Here is a 6000-nt window from a genome sequence, read left to right on the forward strand (position 1 = left end):
GTCTCTTCTTGATCTGTATGAGGATCACTCAGCACAGATCCAGGAGGGCTGTAATTAGCAGCTCCAACACATCCCTATTTTTGGTAGTGTAGAGCAAGCAGCTTTTGTCAGCACAGTTATGTTGGACACAAATTATCCCTCAGATGCCACAGTGGTGTTTGTAGAAGCGTGGTTTGGACACCAAGCCAGACCATGCAGCTTCTCAGCAATCCTGTTTTGGCAGCCACCCCGATAGTTAAAGCTTTATCTTTGACAATTCTGACTTTAGCTTTACTGCCAGGCATCAAATATGTTATTTCATTAACTCCCTGTGCAAGTTCTCCAGCAGTAAATGCTTCAGATGTAAAAGTACTTGCAACAAAGTGATCAGGTGGTCTAGTTCCACAAGAAACCCAGACAAACAACAAAACAAATTTTAAAAATCCAACCACCAAAAAAATATGCAAAACAAAAACAATTTGAAAAAAAAACAACACAAACCTTCCATAGTAACACACAAAAAGCACATCGTTCTCTCAGGATAATGTGCTCCATATGGCTAAAACATTAAGGATGCCAATCTTTGTACATCAAGAAAATTGTTCAACAGAATTCAAATATACTGCTACTGAAAAATGATTCACATTAAATCATTTTCAGCAGAAGTTCCAACTAATATATGCTAGCCACAAAGTTTTCTAATTGTAATCAATGTGCACTACATCAATTCAGCTCAGATGCATTCTTTGTTCAGCTCTCTAGCTGTTCTGACAAAATCCCTTCAAAAAAGAACTTGAATAAGACAATTAAAAATTGTGCTAAATGTCCCTTTCCTCAGTACTTACATCTCTCATCAACAGTTATCTTTGCAGATGTAAGAGCAGCAGTGATCTCTTCAAACAAAAACAATATTCACAAAAGCAAGAAAATTCCTAATTAAGGTTGATATCTCCAATTCATCCTATCCACCCTCCGTGCCCCTGCTTTCAGAGCCTGCCAAGCCTGAAGACTGAAGCTGCATCACAGGATTCAACAGGAACTGAGAACAAGCTGGTTTGGAGCTCTCATGCTTTGAAATGGACTTGAAATTATATCAATCAGTAGTGGCTCCTGTGACACTTAAGATTTGCTTCTCAGTGAATTGGTTTTCTTTTCACAGCATCCAAAAGGTCCTTCTGCACTCACAGCAGATTTCAATTCTGGTTTCATGCAGATGTTTGCTCTGACTCCAATACCAGTGCTGCATTCCATGCATGTACTCCTTCTCATCAGGCACCCACTCACTGCTGGGGTCTGAACAGGGTGCTTGGAACTCAGCAAAGCAGTCACTGCTACTCTGAGTGAAGCCATCTGAAGAAATCTGATAACAATAACTGGGGCTTTTCCAGGAAGAGCTGACATTTTTCAGGCAGCTTCATTACACCTAGATTTTCCCAAATATTCTTAAAGCCACTGAAGACTGAAGCAAGAAGTAAGTTTTAGTCAAGATGAAGTATTATTCCATTGTATTTACCTATTTGTGATGCAAAGGAAAAACTCGGGGGAGGGGTGGGAAATCAGGGGATTCTCAGGTTTCTGTAATGCCCATTAAATGTTAAGGCAGAAAAAGTATTTTGACATTAAATAAAAGGACAAACTCCTAATATCTTCCCTCATTTGTTTGTATTGTTCCACCATCTTGAGCAAAGGAAGTTAAGAAAAATAACTTGGATCAAAGTTGAAGTTATTTGAGAGCATTCCTTGCATCAAAGAGAGGGAAATGCAGCAGGGAAAAGCCAGGTGAGGTGAGAAACTGCAGGCTCAAGCCTTGGTTTTACAGCTCTAAATGTCTGGTTTAGGAATGCCTGGAGCTATGAAATGGTAGGAAAGGATATGTTTGGGTAAAGAGAAAAATCAATATAAATATGGCTTGCCTTTGTCAAAGGAGGGAAAATACAGAACTGACTAGTGAGGTCATCTTGTTTACATCAAAGTGCTGCATGGCTTTATTGATTAAACTGGTGAATATGAAACTGGCACAAGTTATGATAAATCCAAAAAACTATTACTTCAAACTGGTAAAATATCAAAGCATTCCTTCACTTAATAGAATTTCTGCACAAAAATTTCACAAGCCAGCATCTTTAAATTTTGCTGAACTGCAGCACAGAGTGTGGAAAAAATGGAATCCCACAGTCCCATTACCTAAAGACAGCTCATCCATCAGACAGAAAATTGTTTATCACTGGGGTAATTGTTTGAGTTATTCCCAGATCCCATGGCAAAACAGGATGCCCAGATGTAAATTTTATTGTACAAAATAAATTCTCCTCTGGAAATTTTGCTATAAAAAAAAGTTTTTCTGGAGCCAAAACTGTCACATCTTAACATAACTTGGGATTACAGTCTAAAAGCTTTCTCCTTAGGGGAGGCCAAACAGGATCTCCCAATAATGTAAAACTATTTCTGATAAATTAATAAAGAGTAATTGTGGGTTCATTGACTCCTGAACTTTTGCAGTCTGTTCATGCCCAGTGGCTGTCAGACATTCCCAGCACAAACTGCCCAATACAATCCACTCATGGCGTGCAGGATGTTCATCCCATGACTGCAAAAGTGGTATTTGTGCACATAAAACCTCACCATGAGGAAAAAGGCTTTATTGAAGCAAGAGTATCAAGATGTTAATGAATCTAAAACAGACAACTCATCCAGGATTAAAGGATATTTTCCCTTATTCTCTAAAAGACAACTATCCAGTGCTAAAAGTGACAAAGTGTGAAAACCTGGAGCTCCAAGAGAGGAGTGTGGATGCTGGATCCTGATGGGCCAGCTGAGCCCAGGATGGGGTGGCCACACCAGCACACCCTTCTCCCACCCTTCTCCTCATTCCTGAAAAACAATGTGAATTCTGCTGCAGTGAGAGCTCATTAAAACAGGTCACTTAGCCAAGGAGAAGCACTAAATATCAGTAGCCTGGAACAGAACTAAAGCAGAACTGCCCTAGCATGGCTGCAATTTTGTGAAAATATTTAGTGCATACACTTTTCTCAAACTGTTCTATTGCTTTATAAATTAAAACAGATTCATGAAAGGTTCTGCTAGAATACTGATGAGCACACAATGAATATTACTTTCTGGTTCATTTCTTGATATTAAAATATTCCCCACAAAGCAAAAGACATTTTTAAATGACCCCTGAAAGAATAAGCAATTTTCCAGGTATCAGTAAACAAATGTGGCTGTGCCATTTCAAACTGCTGATTTCTGAAGCAGATCTCCAGCACCTTTATCACTACAGACCTGGCTGCATTTTCCTTCTTATCCTTTCAGACACAATGTTTTTTGTTTTGCTTTGGGTACTTTTTGAGCTGGAAATCAATCAATTAATCTTTGGCATGACAAATAGTTTACTTGCAGTGCTTCTGTGCTGGTGGAAGCAACCCATTAAAATCAGAATTTTCTTTTCATATGTGAGGTAGCTTTACAGCTTTGCTTTCCAGCAAAGAGCACCACAGCTGAGAATCACATTTTCCCCCTTTTTCCTTCCACTGGCAACAGCTTTTTGTTATTACTTTTATCCACTAATGTTTTCTGAGTCACTCTGTTTTGCTGACAAGTATGGTCCCTCCCATAATGAGAAGATGTGCAATCCATTGTTCACTAGAGCCATTTTGTTTTTGACAGTGACAAAATACCTACTTTATGTCATGTCCTACTGCATGGCTAACAAGAATACAACATTTGAGCTGTACATCTGTATTCTTAAAGCCTCAAATTACCACCATTTTTAATATAACAATAATCCTATTAGCATAATTTCTCTGCTGTCGAATGATAACACACTCAAGTTAATTTAAGTGGTTGAAATTATAGACTTTTATAGATCATTAAGACTATTAAAAAGACCAAGCTAGCCCATTCTTGATCCAAAATTACATATCAGTCACCCTTACTATGGTTTGAATACAGACCCAAATAGTCTCATGTAATTTTTTTTCTAATTGTTTCCAATTTGCTCAGTTCTACTCCTTTGCAGTTTTGTAACCTCCACATTATTATATCTGTTGCAACCAGGAATGTTTACACATGGCAGCTGATATTAAAGAACTGTATAAACATTTTTGGTTTTGTAAGCATTCACAAAAAGCTTTGGCAATTACAGTCTGATAATGCAGTTTGAAGGTGTCATAGCCAATTTTGAAAAAAAGTTATGCTGATGAACATCACTGGAACTGATATTTAAATAACTCAAATATTCTTAGTTATATGTTATATCCTTTAAATGAAATATGTTAAGTGCTTTTCTTTCCTGAGTGTACAAAATGGAAAGCACAAACAACTTTAACTTTTTTGGGGAATTGTAGCACTTTAGTGAATCCGTCTTAAAGCATCAGCACTCTTACATTTTGTTCTAGTTTTTCTCTACATAAACCATGCACGATCTTTTTTAATTTGTAGTTTCCCCAGTCCCTAAGCTCCTGAGAAAGTTCCTGTGGAGCCTTAGAGCCCTGTGGGGCTTTGTCCCTCCTCCTCCCTTGGCAGGGACTCCATCACTGCTGGAATCCCTTCCTCACCTGCTTGGCACCCACCTCCATCCTATGGCTGCCCCCTCCTCAAGGTGCTTCCTCAGCCGAGTGGGGAAAACGGGAATTGCCCCTCACAACTTCTGGGATTCCTCACCATCCTCTAGGCAGGAATGTGTAAGGAGAAGGCCGAAGTGAGGCCGCCCCCAGGGCAGGCCAGCTCTGCTCCCTCACCAGAGCCCCAGGTGAGGACGTTCTGTGGAGCTTTTCCCAAAGCAGCGCCTAAGAAGGGAGCACAGCCCCAGAGAGAGGAGTGAAGACATGGCAGCCGACGGAGGGGCAACAGGGGCTTCCCCCGCTCCTCCAGCGGCCATCCCTGCCCTCAGGTGTGAGGGGCGGGCCCGCTGCCCCTCAGCTGAGAGCCGATCCCGGGCACGGCAGGGACGGCTCAGCCCTTCCCTTTTGCCTTTTCCCTGCCCTGCCCGCCCCGGGCCTTTCCCATAGAGCTGCTGGGAGCCCCGAGGCCATTCCCGCTTCCCGGTGCTTCCCTCAGGCTCCCCCACACGGCGCCCAGCGGCCTCTCGCGCCTTCCGTGCCGGGCAGGCCCCTGCAGGGCGATGAGGGAGGCTCAAACCAGCTCCCCTTAGCGGCTCCTTCCTCTCAGGGTCCCATTTTACCATGTAATATCTTGAGAAACCAGCCCTGCAGCGGTCTGGGGGCTTTGCCTCTCCCGGGTGGTGCCAGCTCAGTGTTTGACAAGAGGACTTTGGGCAGCTCCCGCTCCTCCATCCCACAGGGGCTGCTGCTCCTGCTCCTCCAGCTGGAGCTTTCCCAATGACTCTGGAAAGAGCAGCACGGAGGAAATGTCTTAGGTACAGTCCTTGTATTTTTCTTACTTTGTATATACTTGGTGTTTTACTGCCCTGGCAAGCTGGTTGGTTTTTAGATACATAAATATGTAAATCTCTGTAGACAGGTTGCATAAGGTGATGTATAGAAAGCTCTCTATATTTTGGTAGCAACATTTTAGGTGCAGAAAAATGAAAATTGCTGCAGCTAGTAGAAGGGAATAAAGATACATCGGGTTGGTTGGTTGAGTTTTTTGTTTTTGTTTTTTCTTTTTGTCATTCAATATCTACTGCCCCTTTTCATTTGGTTAGTGGTTCTAGCAACAGAAATCTCAACAGTTAAATATCTTGGCTTTTCCCCAGTTTTATATCTTGTGCAAGATTTCTGCCATGACAAAATCATAAATGTGGACACTATGTAAGAATAGAATGGACGTTGCTCCAACCACTCTCATTGATTTAGCAGAAATAAATGGGGACACAAAGAATAGGTGCAGCTAGAAAATAAACTTTTAACAGAATGAAAGGACTGAAATTGAAGAGTAGGTATGAAGTTGGATGTACAACTCAAAGCTCTGCTTCTGTGCATGTGTAGAGCTGTGCTTGGCATTAAGGACCATTTGCTGCTTATCTCACTGCTAACTCTGATAAATATCCCTAAAGCAGCC

The 6000-nt window shown here is 41.5% G+C and overlaps 1 long non-coding RNA gene across 2 annotated transcripts in view; it reads right to left on the minus strand.

Annotated features, from left to right (window-relative positions):
* LOC135452935 (uncharacterized) overlaps positions 1–4794 on the minus strand; it is a 28749-nt gene extending 23955 nt beyond the window's left edge. For both annotated transcript variants that reach the window (XR_010441733.1, XR_010441734.1), the window contains exon 1: positions 4551–4794. This is a non-coding gene — a long non-coding RNA (uncharacterized LOC135452935). The remainder of the gene's footprint in view (positions 1–4550) is intronic.
* Between the last annotated feature and the right edge of the window lie 1206 nt (positions 4795–6000).

Source organism: Zonotrichia leucophrys, chromosome 11 (genome assembly GCF_028769735.1).
Source record: "Zonotrichia leucophrys gambelii isolate GWCS_2022_RI chromosome 11, RI_Zleu_2.0, whole genome shotgun sequence".
Taxonomy (NCBI): Eukaryota; Metazoa; Chordata; class Aves; order Passeriformes; family Passerellidae; genus Zonotrichia; species Zonotrichia leucophrys.